Source organism: Amblyomma mixtum, chromosome 8 (assembly GCF_055824585.1).
Source record: "Amblyomma mixtum isolate Tamu chromosome 8, ASM5582458v1, whole genome shotgun sequence".
In the NCBI taxonomy this organism is placed as follows: Eukaryota; Metazoa; Arthropoda; class Arachnida; order Ixodida; family Ixodidae; genus Amblyomma; species Amblyomma mixtum.
In genome coordinates, this window is record NC_143019.1 from 81,869,636 (window position 1) to 81,890,748 (window position 21,113).

Genomic DNA, 21,113 nt, shown 5'->3' on the forward strand with positions numbered 1-21,113 from the left:
CACCACCTCTGCCGGGAGACTACAGCCGCCCCACCTATGCCGAAGTTGCGAGACGCCCGGCTGCAGCTTCGCCACCGCCGATTCCAGTAACGCCTCCTGCACCGCTGTCCCCAGTTCCACCAGTCCCGTATTTCGACGATCGCCGAGTGCACTTGCGGAAGGCCGATGTCTGGCGCGCACCTGACAACCGGCCACTCTGCTTTCACTGCGGAGAACCAGGCCATCTCTACCGCAATTGCTCTTATCGACGCCTCGGTCTGCAGGGCTTTCGAGCCGATTCGCCCAGACCCCGGTTTGGCCACCGGCCTCCAGCCATTGAAGACTTCCTCGCGGAACAGCGACTTTCAGCCCGTGCGCCGCATCAGCCGCGCTCATCTTCTCCGCGGCGCTCTTCCCCGAACCCGCACAGCTCCCCGCGAGCAGTACAGGGTCGCTCGCCGAGCCCTCGCCGGGAAAACTGAGACCAACGACCTTCGGGGGCGAGGTCGCTGGGAGTCGCTGCGCTGAAGACCTCCTGCCGCCGCCGCTACGCTCCGACCGTGAACAGATAGTACCGTCATCTGACCAAAACAGCTGCGTTTCCTTGAACATACCTGTTCTTCTCGACGGTCACAGAGTCAGTGCATTAGTGGACACCGGGGCCGACTATTCAATTATCAGTGATAAATTGGCGACTCTTCTAAAAAAAGTCCTTACGCCTTGTTCTGTAGTGCATCTCCGTACTGCCGGTGGTCATCTCGTTACTCTAAAGGGTATTTGCACGGCTCGCGTTCAGATTCAGGGATCTACGTTCGTCGTCAGTTGTGTACTTCTATGCCATTGCTCCCGCGATCTCATTATCGGCATTGACTTTCTGCGGGAGTATGGTGCTGTCATCGACCTCCGCCGACGAATCATCACCTTTTCGACCAGTAACGCGACCCACCTCGCCGACTCTTGCCACCGCAGTGCCGCCCTTCGTGTTTCTGCAGACAGTGTCACGTTGCCGCCACGGAGCATTGTTTTGGTTGAAGTCACTTGCAACGACTTGCATGACGCAGAAGCAGTCGCCGAGGCTAACCGTTCACTTCTGCTTACTCAAGGCATCTGCGCCGCTCGCAGTCTACTGACGCTTCGTGGTGGCCGGTCTGCGGTCCTGGTCACTAATTTTTCTAATGAGTACCGGCACCTTTTTGCAGGAACGGCTATCGCTTCTGCCGAACCTGTTACCGATATTCCCGTTTGTTTTGCGTCCGCGGCAGCCGGCACTGACGAACCTTCCCTTGAAAACGTCGACATAAACTGCCACCTGTCTCGGGAGCAACGCCTGGCTTTGGAACAGCTGCTGAAGGAATACAAGTCGTGCTTCGCTTCCTCCTCGAAGGTTCGTCAAACACCCATCACGCAGCACCGCATCATCACCTATGACGACGCTCGCCCTATACGACAGCAGCCTTATCGTGTTTCTGCTAAAGAACGGGCGGTTATCCAAACTCAGGTTCAGGAAATGCTTGACGACGGCGTTGTTCAACCTTCCCAAAGCCCGTGGTCTTCACCTGTAGTCCTTGTTAAGAAGAAGGACGGCACTCTCCGGTTTTGTGTCGACTATCGCAAACTGAACAGTGTGACCAAAAAGGACGTCTACCCGTTGCCGCGCATTGACGACTCGCTGGATAGATTACGGCGCGCTAAGTACTTCTCATCCATTGACTTAAAGAGCGGCTATTGGCAAATTGAAGTAGACGAACGGGACCGCGAAAAAACCGCCTTTGTGACTCCAGATGGCCTCTATGAATTTAAAGTGCTTCCTTTCGGTTTGTGCTCCGCCCCGGCTACGTTCCAACGGATGATGGACACCGTCCTCACAGGCCTCAAGTGGCAAAGCTGTCTTGTTTACTTGGACGACGTCGTAGTTTTTTCGGAAACGTTTGACCAACATCTCCAGCGCCTGCGGGCTGTCCTCGAAGCCCTCCGCTCGGCAGACCTTACCCTGAAGCCCCAGAAGTGTCATTTCGGTTACGAAGAGCTCAAATTTCTGGGTCACGTTGTGAGCGCAGAGGGAGTGCGGCCGGACCCCGAAAAGACTGCCGCCGTCGCACGTTTTCCCGTTCCGACCGACAAGAAAGCTGTCCAGCGCTTCCTGGGTCTCTGTGCGTATTATCGGCGCTTTATTGCGGACTTTTCCACGATTGCTGAGCCGTTGACGCGCCTCACAAGGAATACCACCTCCTTTGTCTGGACCACTGAGCAACAGACCGCTTTCTCTACGCTCCGCCAGCGCCTTCAGACACCTCCCGTTCTTGCGCACTTCGACGAAGATGCCGATACCGAGGTCCACACCGACGCCAGTAACATCGGTCTTGGCGCGGTCCTTGTTCAACACCAAGACGGCCTTGAGAGGGTTATCGCCTATGCTAGCCGTACTCTCTCCCGCGCCGAGAGCAATTACTCCACGTCTGAAAAAGAATGTCTTGCGGTCGTGTGGGCCACCATGAAGTTTCGACCTTATCTTAACGGCCGCCCATTCAAAGTGGTCACCGATCACCACTGCCTATGCTGGCTGGCAAATTTGCGAGACCCATCTGGACGCCTGGCACGCTGGAGCTTACGGCTCCAGGAATTTGACATTACTATTGTTTACAAGTCCGGCCGCAGACACGAAGACGCCGACACACTGTCGCGTGCACCAGTTGATCCTGCCGACGCAGCGCCCGATGACGACAGCGGCTTCCTTGGTACTCTCACCGCCTCCGACCTACTGACTCGACAGAGGGCGGACTCGGACCTTCGCCCTCTCATTGACGCCCTTGAAGGTAGTGATACGGTTATACCTCGCCCCTTCTCTCGACGTCTTGGCTCCTTCTGTTTGCGGCAAGGTCTCTTGTACAAGAAGAACTCGAGAGGCAACGATAGACCTTACCTTCTCGTCATTCCAGCCGACCTCCGAGCTGACGTTCTTTTCGCCTGCCACGATGAGCCCACGTCTGGCCACTTGGGCTTTTCACGTACGCTCGCCAGAGTGCGGAACATGTATTACTGGTCTGGACTTTCTGCTGATGTCAAACGATACGTTAAAAGCTGCCGAGAATGCCAGCGCCGGAAAACGCCCCCACTTAAGCCGGCGGGTTTTCTCAAGCCCGTTACTGCCCCTCGTGCTCCGTTCGACCAGATCGGCATGGACCTCCTCGGCCCTTTCCCCTTGTCGCAGGGCGGCAATAAGTGGATCATAGTTGCTACCGACTATTTGACTCGCTACGCCGAGACCAAGGCGATCCCTCGTGGCACAGCTTCAGAAGTCGCAGAGTTTTTCATGCACAACATCGTCCTGCAACATGGCGCGCCTTCGCACGTGATTACAAACAGAGGGACGGCGTTTACAGCGCAACTAATCGACCACATCTTTCGGCTGAGCTGCACAACACACCGCAAGACCACGGCCTACCATCCGCAGAGCAATGGCTTGACCGAACGATTAAACAGGACCCTTGCGGACATGTTGTCCATGTACGTAGATGTTCAACACAAAACTTGGGATGAGGTCCTGCCGTATGTCACCTTTGCCTACAACACCGCCCTGCAGGAAACTACGCGCTTCTCCCCGTTTCGCCTTGTGTACGGACGCGAAGTCCAGAGCATGCTTGATGCCATGCTCCCGTGCCCAGAGGATGACCAACTCGCCCCAGACGCCCAACAGTTTGCCCAACGTGCTGAAGAAGCCCGTCAGCTGGCCCGCGTGCACATCGGGCAACAGCAGAGCTCGGATGCGCGCCGTTACAACCTTCGCCACCGACAGGTTGACTACAAACCCGGTGACCAAGTCTGGGTGTGGACTCCTGTTCGTCGCCAAGGCTTGTGTGAGAAACTGCTCTCCCGCTATTTTGGCCCTTACAGAGTGGTACGGCGTGTGAGTGAGGTTAACTATGAAGTGGTTCCGGACGGTGCTGCGCAACCGCGACGCCGACAGCCCGACTCTGACATTGTGCACGTTGTGCGGCTTAAGCCGTACTATACACGGTGACGCAACCGTGCTGATGTTTTCGCGCGCTTCAGTTGCGGCAGTTTGCTTGTTTTTTTTTGTTTATTTTTGTTTCACCCTTACGTCGACAGCGACAGCGCTCTTTTTTTTTTTCCTTCATAAGGGGGGAATAATGCCACCTAGTATTGCCAGGTGGCGCATACGAAGTAAGGCGACGACGACGAAGTAGGGCTCGCGCCGTGTGGAGTCTGTCGCTGTTGTTGCCGCAGCTTGCCTGGCCTTCTCTTTCGTGCCTGCTAATAAAGCCCCCCTTCGTCAGCAAGTACGTTACAATATCATCAAATTCATTGCTGCAGTGTTCAACGCTTTTAGTTAATTCTCTTGAGTCGTTGCGCAAGTCGCGTTCTAGCGAGTTCCGCATAGCTGCAATCTCTTTTCTAAGCTCTTTTCTCAGCTCTTCGCGAAGTTTTTTCACTTCAGAAGGCATAGCAAAAGGCACTATAGGCAACTGGCACAAGCGACAAAGAAAACCAGTGCGGTTTCAAAGTGGCAGCAGTAACGGCAACAAAGCGTAACAAGATTGTGTAACAAAAATACGATAAAACTAACCTGTAATTAGACAGGGGGCGACGTAAGCAAAGGAGCGACGCGTTCACGGTGCCGTCACTGCTGCCAAGACAGCTCGGCTTGAAAAAGGGCCACTAGTTAACCGAACTAGACGAATAAACGTTCTTCGACGGCCAAACGAACGACTATACCACCACATGACGGTTGATCATTTTAATGAGATAAGAATTCGATTTAATAATTATAAATTTTGCTAAGAGAATGACGGTCTGCAGGACGAATTGTAATAACTTGATTCTCTTGCAGTAACGCAGGTAAGCAGTGATCACCGCAAATGAGCGTGGACGGAATTGAAGTCCGCAGTAAAGATCCCCATGTGGTCGAAATTATTCCGAAGCCCTCCACTAAGCACCTCTTTCTATCCGTCTTGTTTCACTTCCATCTCCCTCCCTTCCTTGCGGTGTGGTTCGGGTCTCCACTGAGAGGTAGTACAATCACTGCGCCATTTTCTTTATTAATAAAAAACAATTTCATTTCAACGAGTGCTTGGTACGCGGGTTAGCCCCTGCTTTGATGGAGACCCGCGAGAACTATTTGCTCGGTGCCACAGATAATATTACCGGCTGCAGATGTAGCTCCACGCCTCGTAAAGTTCAATACACACTTCGAATTTAGCGCGCATGTGGCGACTAGTGATTGCAATCTACATGCACAGAATCGAGCAGAAAACAGTGGTTTTTTGCTTCTTACAAATCAGTGCCTGTATACGCTCAAGTGGTCGCTGCTGAACAATATCGGCCACACGGGTGACCCACCATTTACGCCAGTCAAGATAACTTTATCACATGTCTTGCAGTGCAATGCAAACCTTCATTATGCTGCAAATGTGAATGGGTGTGGAAAAACGAAGGTGCTGAAGAAACATAGAAACAAAAGGAAGACAACAACAGCAGAAAGAGCGCGAGTGTTGTAGTTTGTGTGTTTCTTTGTCGACGCCGTTTTATACCCTAATGCCTTAAATTTTAATGAAGTGTAAATGACCGGCTGACACAGAGATTTTAGATTACTGGATTATCCACTACTTCTATAGAGCTTTACAACTTAGAGAGAACCTATACGCTTTTATCTCGGCTTTGACTGCACAGTTCGAGCACCGCGGTAGACAACGAACGCGATTGCTTTTAAGCTTCCTGCCCACATTAAACTTGCACGTGGATATTACGAAACCAGTTGCCGTGGCTGTGTGCAGAATGCAGTCTAGAACGGGAAAAAATTGCCGATGATTACTTTATTTCCTAATGCGAAATTCGATAGCTTGAGGGAAAGAATTCGAGCAAGACATGCATGTGCAATTACAGAAAACTTATTTTCCCACACATAATCCTTCTTCAATAAACACTCCACTAACAGTCCTTGATAGCCATGAACGAAGCTTTGTGGTCGAAGAAATAGGTGGATATATGATCTACTTGGACATATGTTCTACTTGCTATGGATGTGTTCAGATAAGAACGGTAACGGAGGTCCCATGGGCATTTTTTTCTTCAAAAGAGTTTTTGCATGTAATGGACGACTATGCAGAAACAAAGTAATTAATATCAGTATTGTAAGAAACCATAATTGACTTGTGGCTTATGGGCGTTCAACGTAGTGCTGCCAACCTCCAGAGCCGTTTCTCCCTCAATTTTCAACTAAAAATCCCCCAGATTTCTCTAGATACAAATATAGTCAAGAAGTATGAAAAAAATGTATTTTTATGCGTAGTTCACTAGCAAGTTGTATTATGCAGCTACCTTAATACCAGACGTTGGCGAGAAAGTTAGCTGTAAATTTGAAATGAAGGGTCTGAAATGAAGAACTTCTAAATGAACCTACAATATAAACCTTAACGCTCTTTGGAAATTACAAGTTAGACGCTCTATATCGTGTATATGTTTTTTTTTCACTGTACGCAAGATGTTAGTGGAATTAACTGAATTGTGGAATTAACTGAATGTATTTCCCTCATGTGTCGGTTTAGACTTCAGCCGAAGGATACCACATACAAAATGCCCGGAGGTCGCTTGAGGCGTGTACGGAAACTGCGATATGAAAGCTGCTTGCTCATTTGCTGCGACTGCTTTAGAATGTGACTGACGTAACAGTTTGAGTCAATTAAAACAGAGAAGCAGTGTTTGCTACAGCTTTTGTATGCCTCATGTGACCGCAACTCACTCTGTTCGTCATAGTGGAACTGGGAATTATGGTTTATCATTTTGGAGGGTCTAATGTCCCAAAGTGACCCAGGCTATAAAGGATGAACTAGTGAAGGGCTCCGGAAATTGCAACCACCTGGGGTTCTTTAACGTGCACTCATATCGAACAGTTGGACCTCTAGAATTTCGCCTCCATCGAAATTCGACCCCCGAGGCTGGGATCGAAGTCTCGTCTTTCGGGTCAGTAGCCGAGCACCGTAACCACTTAGCCACCGCGGCAGGTGAACTGGGAATGGTTCCCCTAGTTAGACTAGCTAAGATTTACAACACGGCGCTCCTTTGTAAAAAAAATGCCGCCCTTGTTCTTTTCCAATTATCAAAATAAGCATGCAGATATGCTTACTAAATCAGAATTTCACGTCGTGCAGTGAGCTCCAAATAGCGCCTGGGGAAGGGGCACGCGTTTTGAAGGAAGGCAGTGGCACGCCAGGTCACAGCAGCGGGTTCCACTGGCTACGTCAGGGACCATACACGTCCGACTACGTCCGTGCAAAGGCTGGTTCATATGCGTGCAAGTGACTGAAAATTCAGCAGCGCAGCGCTATGAAAACATTGTAACTTGTTGGAACATCGCCTCTATGACTGCTGGAGCCGTCGCGATGGCTCTAAACACCTTTTGCGCCGCAGCAACAAAGTGTTTTCACTTGCGCGCGAAACAGGCTTTACTTGAGCTCGCAGAGGTGTTGTGCGGGCCTTCTTCAGTTGTAGAGCAAAAGCAATGAAAACCTTGTATTGTCTTTTCAATTTGAGAGAGAAAAAAAAAACTCTCCGAGCAAATGAAATTTCCCTAGATTATACAAAGAATCCCTTTTCCCTTAAATGACGTTCAAATTATCTTGATCTACGAAAAACTCCCTAGGGTCGGCAACACTGGTTCAACGTCCGAAAAAGTGACTCAGGCTATGATCGACGCCGTTGTGAAAAGCTCCGGAAATTTCGACCACCTGAGGTTCTTCAACGTACACTGACATCTCACATTACACGGGCCTCTAGAATTTCGCTTCCATCGAAATTCGACCGCAAAGGCCGGGATCGAGCCCGCGTCCTTCGGATCAGCAGCCGAGCCATCGTTGAGCCACCGCTGAACCACTGAGCCACCGCGGCGACTCGCAAGAAACCATGTACATTAAAAAAAAATAATAATGTCCCGAAAGTAGTGCACAGCGTCGCTTTTACGCTTTTGCAAAATGGCAAGCTTCGAGCCGTGCTGCATGTGTAATAAAAGTTTTCTGCGCCCCAGACTTTTTCCAGAAATCACGTTTACCTTGCGCTTTCCAAAAACTGAAAGTCAGTTTATGTGTGGGGTATTTTTTTTTTTCAAAAATTCCGAACTTTGCTACAGGAGCTATACAGGCTGCTGAGAGAGCACTTTTCGGCCTGAATTTTAGCAGGACGCACTCAGATATCTGCGCTTAATCTTCTTTCAGTATTCATCAGTCTTTTTTCCTTCTTTCAAACTAAATTCATAGTTGTAGACCTCTAACGTTTTCCTCAATAGCGCCACAAAATTTACCGAACCCGTAACGTCAAAAAACAGGCAGCTTTGATTTCAACGTTATAGAAAAGCAACCTCATCGATTTTATTGCAAATTTCCTGAATAATTCTTATTATTTCATAAATATAACACACCTAAAAAGTCGCTTTTTACTGCTTTAAATTATGAAAAGAAATGCAAAAGAGAGGTCATGTTTTAATTCTTTAGGATAGCTTAGCATTGCCTCTCAGCGGTGCCGGCAGAAGTTGTATTCAGTACCAGCTGCACGTGTCTAAAGTTTAAACGGTGCCGCTGCCCAGTTAGTGCAATATCTAAAAGTATTTTTTCTCTATATAATATAAAATTTGAAGCTTGTATTTTCCTTGTTTACTCTTCTGAAACTTTGGCTTATATGGCACGCTGCTTATTTTAGTTCATGTTTTTTGATCAGGACGTCTCTTTAGTGGCGCTTTAGATAGGGATTCAACACTCCCTTCGCTGATCTGAATAACGATCGGTATGCAGAGCGTACTCTCCAGACCGACCGTGTCTGAACTTGCCTTTAACCACCTGTCGTCGCCCAAGAGAAGAACCGGGCCAGGCAGCCGCTGCGCAGCTAAATAACGTTGGCGCGATCTGAAATGTGATTGCACCACACCCGCCGCCTACAAATAGGGGCTTTAAGCCGGCCCACCTTTTTCAGTGCAAATAACTTCTTTTCTATATGCCAGTTAGTCCTCTCTGAGCTATCATCTTCGACCGGGCCACTCAACCGTAGCACCGTAGCGGTGAGCGGATGTTGCTTCGCGTGTCGGTTTGCAGCCAGTAGGTTGACGTCGGGGCCATGTTGTGCTTTGTCGGTTTTCTGTGCACTAGGGAGCTCTCTCGACGAGACTGCTAGGCATCTCGTCTCACACGTTAAGCAGAAACAAGAACAGTGAGGATGGTGCGCATCCTCTTTTGAATCTTTCGTTACGGCCGTGATGCCTTATATCTGATGAAGCGCGTATTTCCTGGTGATATAATAGCCGCCGCGGTGGCTCACTAGTGATGGCGCTCGGCTGCTGGAACGAAAGACGCGGGTTAGATCCCGTCCACCGCGGTCGAATTCCGATAAAGGCAAAATTATAGAGGCCCGTACATTGTGCGATGTCAGTGCACGCTAAGGAAGCCCAGGTGGTCTAAATTTCCCGAGCTCTTCACTACGGCGTCCCTCATGGCCTGAGTCGCTTTCTTCCGTTAAATTCTCAAACACCACAATTTATTCTATCCTTGCTTGGAAAAAACAGCGCTAAGACGAAAGACAAAGAAAAGAGGACCACATGACCGGCGCTGACAATAAACTTAAAGCTTTATTAGAAACAACACGCAATATATACTCCATCGACAACCAAGAGCGCATGGCAACACCGAAAGCTACAATGATACATCACTCCCCTTGATCAAGATACTTTAGTTCATCTTAGCGCTGTTTTTTCCAAGCAACATGTACCAACTAGCTCAACTCTCCATTTTCTCCTATCCTTCATTCTCACGCGCATTTGGTGATCGGTTATGATTACAGCTACTATCACAACTGCGCTATCATCACAAATGCCAGTGCTGGTAGCGATGTGCGCGAACTACAGAGACATCTATGTTCCGTATACCTTAGAAACCGTAGGATGAGGTATTAGATACCAGGATAGAACAAGTCGTAACACAATTCGAACTGGTGAGTGCAGACAGTATTGTCGGCATCACTTTCTTCCCTATCCGCGGATACTCTCATTGCTTCATGTATATCCCGGCGCCGATTATTACGTCACGATGGAAATCTAAGTGGCGTGTCACCGTGCTGGAACCAACTTCATAATGCTGCAGAGTAGGTTTCCATTGGATTTTATTTAACGACTCCACGAGAGCTATGGTTACGGGTTTCCAACAGGCTGGCAAAGGGCACCTGCTATTTGTGCCTTGATACCCGGTTTCTTGCCCAAACCATCAGGTACCCGGTGGATTCCTTAATTCGTAGTTGATTTGGAACCGAAGCTTAGCTCTGGGGGCGTGACAGCAGTGCCGCGAGTGGCTTCCCTGGTCGCGAAAGGCGAATTTTTAAGGAACTCGCGTAGAGGCGCGTGAGCTGTGTAAAACACCATTCGCGCTTATTATTATTCCGCTCTGTGCAATGGCATGGATTTTGTCTTCGCGGACATCTGGAAGTTATAACTGTTATTTTGTGGAACGCAACAACAATTACCGCGACTCACGAAAAACCGGGGACTGTCCATCCAAGCAGTGCAAAAAAATACAGGCGAAAAACAAGGATCGCAGCAGACCGCAGAGTGCCGTGTTTCAGTCCAGGTAACATGAGCTTCATTCAGATCATGCAGCGGTAATAGCAGTCGTAGCTACATCTCTGTAAAGAACACGAAGGCTGGCCTTCGGAAGGGATTAGCTCTGTTTTTCATGTGTGCGAAGGCAGCGTGATTTTATTTATGAGGTTGACATAAATATTATAGTAGGGCACGGAACTAAGACTAGCAGAGGTGATAGTTAAACTAGTTAGTTTCAATTCATTTGGAATTAGCAGCACAAGAGCGCAACATACTAAAAGAAGGAAAACGGTTTCAGGACTGTATGTGTTTCACTGTCCCTCTGTGCTTCGAGTCTATCATGGTGGTTTCGAATTCTCAGCTGCGCTTGGAGGCCGCATTCGTACGTCTGTGGTAAATGGAAGATTCGAATAACGCCAATATCGATTGCTGGATTTGCCTTGTAAGTGCGTCGCAAAGAACGAAACAGTGTGAACCGATTTTTGAAGGCGAATGTTCAAGCGGCCGCTTCTTGACGCCAGCATTATAATAACCTGAAACGTACAATCTGTTATTATGATTGTTCTACAAAGTGCTTATCGAACCTAACTTCTTTTCATTGTTACCGTAGCGCGCTGCCTTTTATACTTTTGTAATGCTGGTGCATTTTTTAATATTCTATTAATCTTTTATTGTCGGCGACAGCACATGCAAAGCACTTTCAGCTGCATTTGAAGTGGGCGCTTAATAGGCGCGACGCCTTTTTCCTAGCACTTAGAAACGTTTCATGTGCGTTGTGACTTTTTTATTTCTGTCACTGATTTTTTTTTAAATCCCTGCTGTTACCTAAGGAAATGCATAACAAAACAACTGAAGTCTGAAGCCCGAGATGCAAACGGTGCATTGCTGCAAGAGCGTCCAAACTCTGAAACCAAAAGTTTATTTTTGTCCGAGCAGTGCTCACACGGAAGCTACGAAGCCGACACTGTTCCTACTTGGGATATTCTCTCGAAATAGAGCGCTCAGTACTCACTCTAGGAGCGCCACCTGGCTGATGTGGAGGTCCCTATAAAGCGGCCAGCATACGTGCAGGTGCGGCCAGGTTAATACGGTGCATGCGAAAGGCGCCGAAACTAGAAGAAACTGTATCTAAGCGGCACCTACCAACGCAAGAAAGGAGCACCTGGCTCTCTGCGAGTAGCGAGAGTGCCTGCCGCCGAACTAACCCCTTTTTTTTCAATAATCTGTCTGTCTTCACTGCAGAAATGCACTTTTACTGATCTTTGAGTTCACTACCTACGGACAACCCAAGTAACCCTCGGCCTTTAGTCCCAAGCGGCTGCGAAGTAACTGACCAAGACGGCAGTCATACCTGTGGCGCCGCAGACGGTGCTAAGAATCACTGGCTCCGGACCGGCCGCCATTGGAAACTGAACCTGGCAACATTTAACGCAAGAACTATATCAAGTAAGGCTAGCGTAGCAGTGCTGATGGAGGAATTAGAGGGTAGTGGGATGTCATAGGACTTAGTGAGGACAGATGAGACGTATACACTACTAAAGGGCGGACACGTACTGTGCTATCGTGGATTAGCAGACAGACAAGAACTAGGTGTGGGATTCCTCATCAATCAGCATACGAGGGGGTACCCAAAAGAAACCGGACTTATTTTTGTTTGAACTTATTTGTTCCCATTTTAAGCGCAGACCTTCATTCTCTTTCAAAGTATTCCCCACTTGCAATGATACGCTTGCCGAATCTTTCATTCCATTTTTGAAAACATTGTTTAAATTCATCTTTTGTGATGCTTGACAGTGCCTCCGTCGTTTTTTTCTTCACCTCAGCAACATCAGCGAAACGCTTACCTATTTTTTCATTCTAGGAAACAAAAAAAGTAGCACGGGGCAAGGTCGGCAGAGTATAAGGGTTGAGGAATAGGGGTCATGCCATTTTTGGTCCAAAATTGTCGTAGAGACAGGGCTGTGTGAGCAGGGGCATTGCCATGATGGAAAAACCAGTCACCCGACCGCCACAAATCTGGCCGCTTCCACCGCACACTGTTGCCCAATCTTTTCAAAACATCCAAGTAGAAAGCCTGGCTAACTGTCTGACCCTGCGGAACAAATTCTCAATGGACGACTCCTCTCACGTCGAAAAAATAAATCAGCATTGTTTTGAGGTTAGATTTCACCTGACGAGCTTTCTTGAGGCGAGGTGAATTTGAAGTTTTCCATTGGCATGGTTGTAGCTTTGATTCAGGATTCGATTCAAGAACACTTGAGTTGTCCCCATAGCATCGTCCTTGTACGTCTTTCTTAATATTTCAAGAGTTTCCATTCAACTTTTTCCCAGCAAAAATCAGAATTTCACCGGCGCACGCTGTTCACGAAAATCAGCCATTGCAAAAACGACATTCACACAAAACAGTCGTCACTCTAAAACTCTGTCTAAATTAGTGTTACCTCCTTCAGCGACGGCACTCGGCTTACTGACTCTGGAATGTTCGTTCTATGCGCTCCTAGTGGCAAAACGCGGTACCACAGAAGCTTTGCCGACGAAAAAATTTAGTCCGGTTTCTTTTGGGTACCCCCTCGTATAGGGGGCAACATAGAGGATTTTTATAGTTTTTTTTTTTTAACGAGAGGGTGAAAGCTACCGTAGTTAGGCTTAATAAGAGGTACAAGCTGAAGGTGGTCCAGGCCTACGAGCCTACATCAAGCCATGATGACCAGATCGTTGAAAACTTAAATGAAGACATCGAATCGGCAATGACAAAAGTATAAACACGGAACGTACACTATACTGATGGGCAACTTCAATGCGAAGGTGGGCAAGAAGCAGGCTGGAGACCAGGCGGTAGGTGACTACAGCATAGGTTCTGTGGATAGCAGGGGAGAGTTATTAGTAGAGTTCGCAGATACAAATAATTTACGGATCATGAATACCTTCTTCCGCAGACGAACCAACAGGAAGTTGACGAAGAAGAGCTCGAATGGTGAGACTAAAAATGAACTAGACTTCATACTGTGCGCTCAGCCTGGCACCGCAGAGGATGTGGTGGTCCTCGGAAAAGTCAGTTGTGGCCACCACAAAGTGGTAAGGTCTCGTATTAGCTTAGATTTGAGAAGAGAACGGAGGAAATTAGTGAAGCCAATTAACGAGTTAGCATTAGAAGAGAAAGTAGAGGAAGTCAGGATTTTGCTGCAGAACAGATTATCCGCTTTAACTGAATAAGACTGCCGCAGTGTTGACACGGTGAACGATAATCTTACAGCTATTGCTACGGAGTGGGCCGTAGAAGTAGGCGGTAGGATGGTTCGACAGGATACCAGGAAGCTATCTCAGGAGACGAAAGATGTGATTAATAAACGCCAAATGATGAGGACGCCTGACTCCACAGAGATAATGCAACTAGTAGAGCTGTCGAAGTTAACAAAAAAGCGCAAGGTAGCCGACATCAGAAAGTTTAACATGGAGAAAATCGACCATGCTCTAAAGAGCGGAGGTAGCCTAAAAGCAGTGAAGAGAAGCTAGGCATCCGTAAAAACCAGATGTATGCGCTAAGAGACAAAGAGGGCAATGTCATTAGCAATTTGGATAAGAGAGTTAAAGTAGCCGAAGAGCTTTACACAAATGTGTACAGTAGCGAATGTAATCAGAACGTTCCTGAGACAGGAAGTCGAGCACGGCAATGGGACATCCCGCCAGTAACGAAGGCGGAAGTAAAGAAAGCCTCAGGAGCAATGCAAAGGGGGAAAGTAACTGGTGACGATCAAGTAACAGCAGATTTGTTGAAGGATGGAGAAGAGATTGTGCTAGAAAAATTAGCCTCTCTGAATACGCAATGCCTTGTGTCCTCGAGCGTACCTACAGCTTGGGAGAAGGCTAACATTATCTTACTTCATAAGAAATGAGACGTCAAGGAACTGACGAATTACAGACCGATCAGCTTATTCTCTGTTGCATACAAGTTATTTACTAAGGCAATCTCAATAGGGTCAGGAAAACCTTAGACTTCAATCAACCAAATAAAGAGGCAGGCTTTCGTAAAGGATACTCGAAAATAGGCCATATTCACGCTATCAAGCAGGTGATAGACAAATGCGCCGAATATTACAAGCCCCCTATATATATAGCGTTCACTGATTACGAGAAAGCATTCGACAAAGCAGAAACCTCAGTAGTGATGCAGGCATTGCGGTGTCAGGGTGTAGAGCAGTGTTATGTGAAAATATTGGAAGATATTTATAACGATTGCAGAACTACCATAGCTCTCCACAAAAAGAGCAATAAAATACCGATAAGGAAAGGTGTCAGGCAGGGAGACACGATCTCGCCTGTGCTATTCACCGCCTGTTTACAGGAGGTACTCAGGGGCCTGAAATGGGAACAGTTGGGGATAAGAATTAATTAAGAATACATAAGTAATCTGCGATTCGCTGATGACATTGCCTTGCTAAGTCACTCAGGACATCAACTGGAAAGCATGATCAGGGAGTTAGACAGGTTGAGTAGAACGGTGGAGCTAAAAAAGTGACATGCAGAGAACCAAAGTAACATTCAATAGTCTAGAAAGGGAACAGCAGTTCGCTATTGGTGGTGAGGTGCTAGAGGTAGCAAGAGAATGTGTCTGTTTAGGGCAGGTAGTGACCGCTGATCTGGATCATGAGAGCGAAATAACTAGAAGAATAAGAATGGGGTGGAGCACATATGGCAGATTCTCGCAGATCATGAATGTCAGTTTACCAATATCCCTCAAGAGAAAAGTATGCAACAGTATCTTACAGGTACTCACCTATGGGGCAGAACTCTGGAGGCTAACAGACAGGGTTCAGCTTAAGTTAAGGATGACGCAGCGAGCTATGGAAAGAAAAATGATAGATGTAACGTTAAGAGATCGGAAGCAGGTGGAGTGGATGAGGGAACAAACGCGGGTTAATGACATCCTAGTCGAAATCAAGAGGAAGAAATGGGCTTGGACAGGGCATGTAAAGCGAAGGCAAGATAACCGCTGGTCCTTAAGGGTAACGGAGTGGATTCCAAGTGAAGGAAGGGTTTGGGGGGGCGGAAGAAAGTTAGGTGGGCGGATGAGATTAAGAAGTTTGCGGGGAAAGGGCAGTTGCAACTGGCGAAAGACAGTGTTAATTAGAGAGACATGGAGATGTCTTTGCGCTGCAGTGGGCGTAGTCAGGCTGGGATCCCGCTAGGTGGCGCTGCCCTGGTTAGCTGGCTGCCTATCGTGCTCCGCTTTCACCTGCCCCTGGCCTGGTTCAGGGCCTCGCCCGCCCTCTCCATCGATTCAGGAAGGCTGCCGAAGCACGTGGGCACCATCGGTATCACGGCCCGCTGCCCAGCTGGCCCTCCAAGCGCCTCCAAAAGTCTGAAGTCGCTAACCCTAACGCGCGGCGCCTGCACCTCTGCAATGCAGCGTCTGACCAAGCCCCTGCAGTCCAGGCCCACTGATGCCGCCACCGCGGGGCCTACTTCAACCGCCCACGTCACCGCACACAATCCTGTCGCAACCAACGCTGTGAGCGACGCTGGGAGCTCCGGATCGACGGCCGCGGCGGAGCCGGCAGCGTTCGTCGTCGCCGCAGCGCCCACTGCTAGCCAACTCGACGCTCTAAGGGACGCCACACCTTTCGGCCCATAAACGCGTCGCCGCCGCCTGCGTTCGTCGCCGCCGCCGGTGCCGCCGCGCCTACTCCAGCGACATTACCCGCTGACACCAAGACCTGCAGCCCGGCACCAGCGTCGCAGATTGCGTCTCAGGCTGACGACTCGTCGGCAGACATGGACTTCACGGCGTCCCCGGTAGACGACACTCCATCCTCGGAAATCGGCTGGAGCATCATCGGTGCCAGCCTTAAGCCTTCTTCCGCCACCCGACCCCACTCCGAGCTCATCACTGTTGGCATCGAACTCCCTCCTGGTACCCTCAATCCCAAGCTGCCTCTCTACGACGTGCTCGCCGCAGTCACCTCCGCTGTACAACTTTTCCTCCAAGACCAGTGCAGACATCACCCTTCAGGCCAAGCCAGCCCAAAGCCTTGTGTTTTTAAAAACTCATTCTCCTCTCACCGCCCACCTCTTACTTTCTATCACGCACCCTTCACGGTAAGCCTGTCAGCATCAAAAATTATGCCCCCATCCTCCTATCTCATGCCTCGGCGTCATCCATAACGTCGGTGGCCACTTCACTCCTGATGAGCTCATGCATGATCTCGAATCTTTCAAAACAGATATTCTCGCTGCTCGCGTGACGGGATCCACTCAATCGGTGCTCATAACTTTGTCTGGTACCGTCATCCCCCACTTTGTGCATTTTAAGCATGAAATGCTTTTAGCGCCCGTTGTCGGCAGTGTGGTGACGTCACGCCGAGACCGAGAGCCATCATCCGGGCACTGAATTCCACTCATCCGGGCTCTTAAACGAGAACATCCGGGCACCATACGAGACTTATCGAGATTCAACGAGACTCTCTAAGCCCTCCTACGGGACCGGCATACAAGCGCCGGTTGCTCTCCAAACTAGTCACAAAAAATAACTGCTGCCAGTGTCTTCTCAATGTTTATCAAGATATCAGTCGAGCTGTGCATTTGATAATGCACAGAATTATAATTTTCTGATTTCTAATAACGCGCGCAAAAAGCACATAGATGCCACAATACACTTCGTTGTCATACGTGATCTGTCAGGGGCTTTGAGAGAAGGCCGCTTAGAGAAATTTAGCTCCCGTTGTCGCCAGTGTGGTGACGTCACGCCGAGACCGAGAGCCGATATCCGGGCACTGAATTCCACTCATCCGGGCACTGAAACGAGAGCATCCGGGCACCGTACGAGATTTAATGAGACTCTCTAAACCCTCCTACAGGACCGGCATACAAGCGCCGGTAGCTTCGCGCCGAACGGGTGGTGGCGTTCCTGTCTTCCTGTACGGTGCGGTTCGGGTGTCCACCGAGATGACAGAGTACTGCGCCATTTCCTTTCCTCAAAAAGCGTTGCGTTCAAAGGGCAAGGCATCGCGCCGAACGGGTGGTGGCGTTCTGTGGACTGCCTGGCAGCGCTACAACACGCTGTCGCGTTCCACTCCTAAAGGCGAAGCTTAAGTCATCAATTAGAAGTTAATTAATTAGTCATTAATCAGTACTTAGTCACTAATTCGTTACTAATAAGTAATTCGTCATTACTTCGTCATCAGTTATGTGTGACGTAATTCAGTGGTAACGTCACTAGTGTCACATAGGCAAAGTGGTGCGGAAAACGCTTTCGCCTCTACGTACTTTAGACAGTTTCGAACACGTTGCATGTAGTACATTTTTGTCAGGCTGCTTACTCTACTCTCGGTTACGGGAGAGGTAGATTTTTTTTTTTTTCAAATGCGTTGCCTTCCGGTGCCGTCCTCGTAAACCTAAGCCTCCCACCGGCACCCGTTGTCTCACTCTAGGACACCACGCCCACCAATGCCCCCAGCACAGCGTTCCGGCCAAGTGCCATCGCTGTGCTGCTCCTCTACCCGCTGACCCTTCCGCTCATGTGTGTGCCCAGCCCTGGTGCGTTCAATGCCAGGTAAACACCCACCCCTTCCTCCACCCCACTTGCCCCTTCCTCCTTGCTAAACAACGCGAGTGTGCCAAAGCTCCATACCTCCGACGCCAAGCTTTGCGCCGGGCCTCTGAACCCACCACCCGTCCTCCTCCTTTAATCAGGAACCTCCATCAGCTCCGATCACGTCACCACCAGGCTCCTACGCCGCCATGGTTAAAGGAGCCTCGGTGCCAGCGTCCCTCTCTTCCACTACACCACCCTCTCCCATGACTGACGAGAGCCGCTCCTTTGACTTCCGGCTCGCAATGCTGGAACGCCAGCAGCGAGAGCAGCAGCGCATTTTCTACGATCTACAACAGCAGATACATGCCTTGACTCAAACCCTCCAGACAAATTCCTTCACTCTCTTCCTTCTACCTCCCATCTCCTCTTTGGTGGTGACTTTAATGCCCTTCACACACTCTGGAGCTACCCACAAGCCCTCAAATCCGGCCGCCTCCTCCATTGTCTGGCCCAGGAACGCCACTTTACCCTTCTTAATACTCCTGGCTCCGCTACTCGAGCGGGCACTGCCTCACAACGCCCCACGGCACCCGACCTCACTTTCTCTCGGGGTTCACTTTCCTTTCACTGGCAGAAGACAGCCGAAACTCTTCTCAATGACCACTTTCTCATCCATTTTACCACCTCTCTTTCCCACATCCCTCGCTGTCATCCGGTTATTCACACTGACTGACATGCTTTTCGCACTAAAATCGCCTCCGACTCCTTTGAATCCTACGACGAATGGACGTCGCGCATCCCTGCAGCGCTCACGTCCAGTAGTCGTCGCCCTGCTGAAAAAAGTTCTATGATGCAATAACCTCATAGATCATTCATCATAGAATATCATACAATCTGTATGACATATCATACAATTTGTATGATATATCACGAATTGTATGATATGTCATACAGATTGTATGATATTCTATGATGAATGATCTATGAGGTTATTGCATCATATAACTTTTTTTCAGCAGGGCGCGTTCGCTCTCGTCACCCAATCCCAGACCCAGATCCTCACCTTCTCCGTTTATGGCGTCGCCGCAAACGTCTTCAGCGCTTCTTTAGCTCCCAACCCTAGAATGCCCAACTTTCCTCCCGGATCACTGCTCTGCGGCCTGAGATCGTCGCCTACTGCGCCTCCCTCGAGCACTCTCATTGGAGTGCTCTTTGTGATAGCCTTGATTCTGCATTGCACTCGCGATCCGCATGGTCTCTCTTTAAATCCCTCCTTGGCACTAAAGGCCGTTGTACGATCGCTTTTGAGCGGATCCGCCAGGCAGGCGGACTGGCGGACCGAACGACCAGACAATAGGCATTCGCCCCGTTCGGCAGGCGAAAGGAAAGTTGGTGAACTTCAACTTTGGGGCGGACGAGCGAACCGCCCGGCGACCGAATTGCAGCGATTGGCTGCTTTTTGCGTGACGTAGGCATCCGCTCCTGCCTGGCAAGATGGCCGTCCGTCGACTGAACTGGGGAGCGAGGCATAGGTCGTGGCTGTAGTGGTGGCACCTATGCCGCGAGGCATGCTATATTGGCCACATGTTGATATTGCGAGTGTTCAGAGCGACTGCGAACTTCTCCGCGTGCAGCGGCGGCGAGCAGCGACAGTTTCCCGAGTTGAAATCGACGCTGATGTAGTTGACAGAGCGCCTCTTCAAACCGACGCAAGACCTACGCGTTGGCGGTGTCACGAAGTGTTTATATGGAGCTGTTTGTGGTTGCTGCAAGCGTTCCTAATTCCTGCGAGGATCATCACGCACAGCGGCGAACAACAGCTGCTCACGGTGAACTTTTGTGCGTGCATGAGCTGCGTAGCACAGTGACTAGTGTCCGCGTAGTCAAAGTGATTGCGATCGAAGCGAGTGCTTTTACGTCAAGGCAGTGAAATGTGCGCCTTCGAGAGCTCACTACGCACGCCGTGCTTTCCGAATGCTGAAATGAACGTGGCGTTGTGCAGCTAGTCGCATTCGTTGCGATGGTTGCAGTGATCGCGACCGAAGCGTGCACATGACGTTGTTGCTGGCTACGCATTCGTTACCATTTTGTTCGCGATTCGTGTTGGCACTGTGCTTGAGAATTGCCGTGTGTGCGACGTGACGCGACGCGAGCTTGGCTGCACAGCCGTAGGACTGTTTTGCGGCGACAACAGCGATGTCGCCATCCTTCTGCGCTTTGGTGCTCCATTCAGCACGTTTTGTGATGATGGGTGCTCGCTTTACGACTCGCCGGAGAAACTGTGTAACCTGTGTGAAAACATCAGTGCAGTGCAAATGTATCTTCGGGAGCGTCATTTATTTTTATTTCCTGCCGGCTGTGCGCACATTTGCCTGCAATAAACATATCGGCGTGATGAATGGGTGACTGAACACTTCCGCTAGCCATTTCGGTTTAGGTTGTAACAACATGGTATTACGCGATTACAAACAAGAATCATTGCCGCTTTTGAATCACGACTGATTGATAGTGTACAAATCTCTAATATGTGCCAACTCATAAGTCTGTTTTTCATGAGCATTTCAATTGATGTAGTGCAGAAAAAAAATAAAAAGTGTGGCAGCAGCTTATGCAATCAAAACTGACCACAGAGCAAGTTGAGCATAACGAGTCTTGATGAAAAACAAGAAAAAAATATTGAGAAAACCTTTGCCATTGCTTTTTTTCTCTTTTTGCTTAGCAGTGTTAAGTCAATATTGACAAATGCTTGGCAGTATTCAGTTTAAGTGGGATGTTGGTTTCCACTGCAATCAGAAAAATACAGTGGTCTTGAAGCACCTCATAGGCAATGACAGTGTCTGTTGTTGATTTTGCTCATGGTCCTTTTCGATCCGGGGATCAGTGGTACGAAACTGGATGTGTTCGCAATGCTATTGTTGCAGAGCTGCTCGCGAAATCGGCCTTATTGGTGTTAAGCGGTTCTTCAGCGGTGCTTCCTGGGTCAGCCGCAGCACTTTGTTTAACAAGCCATTCTCG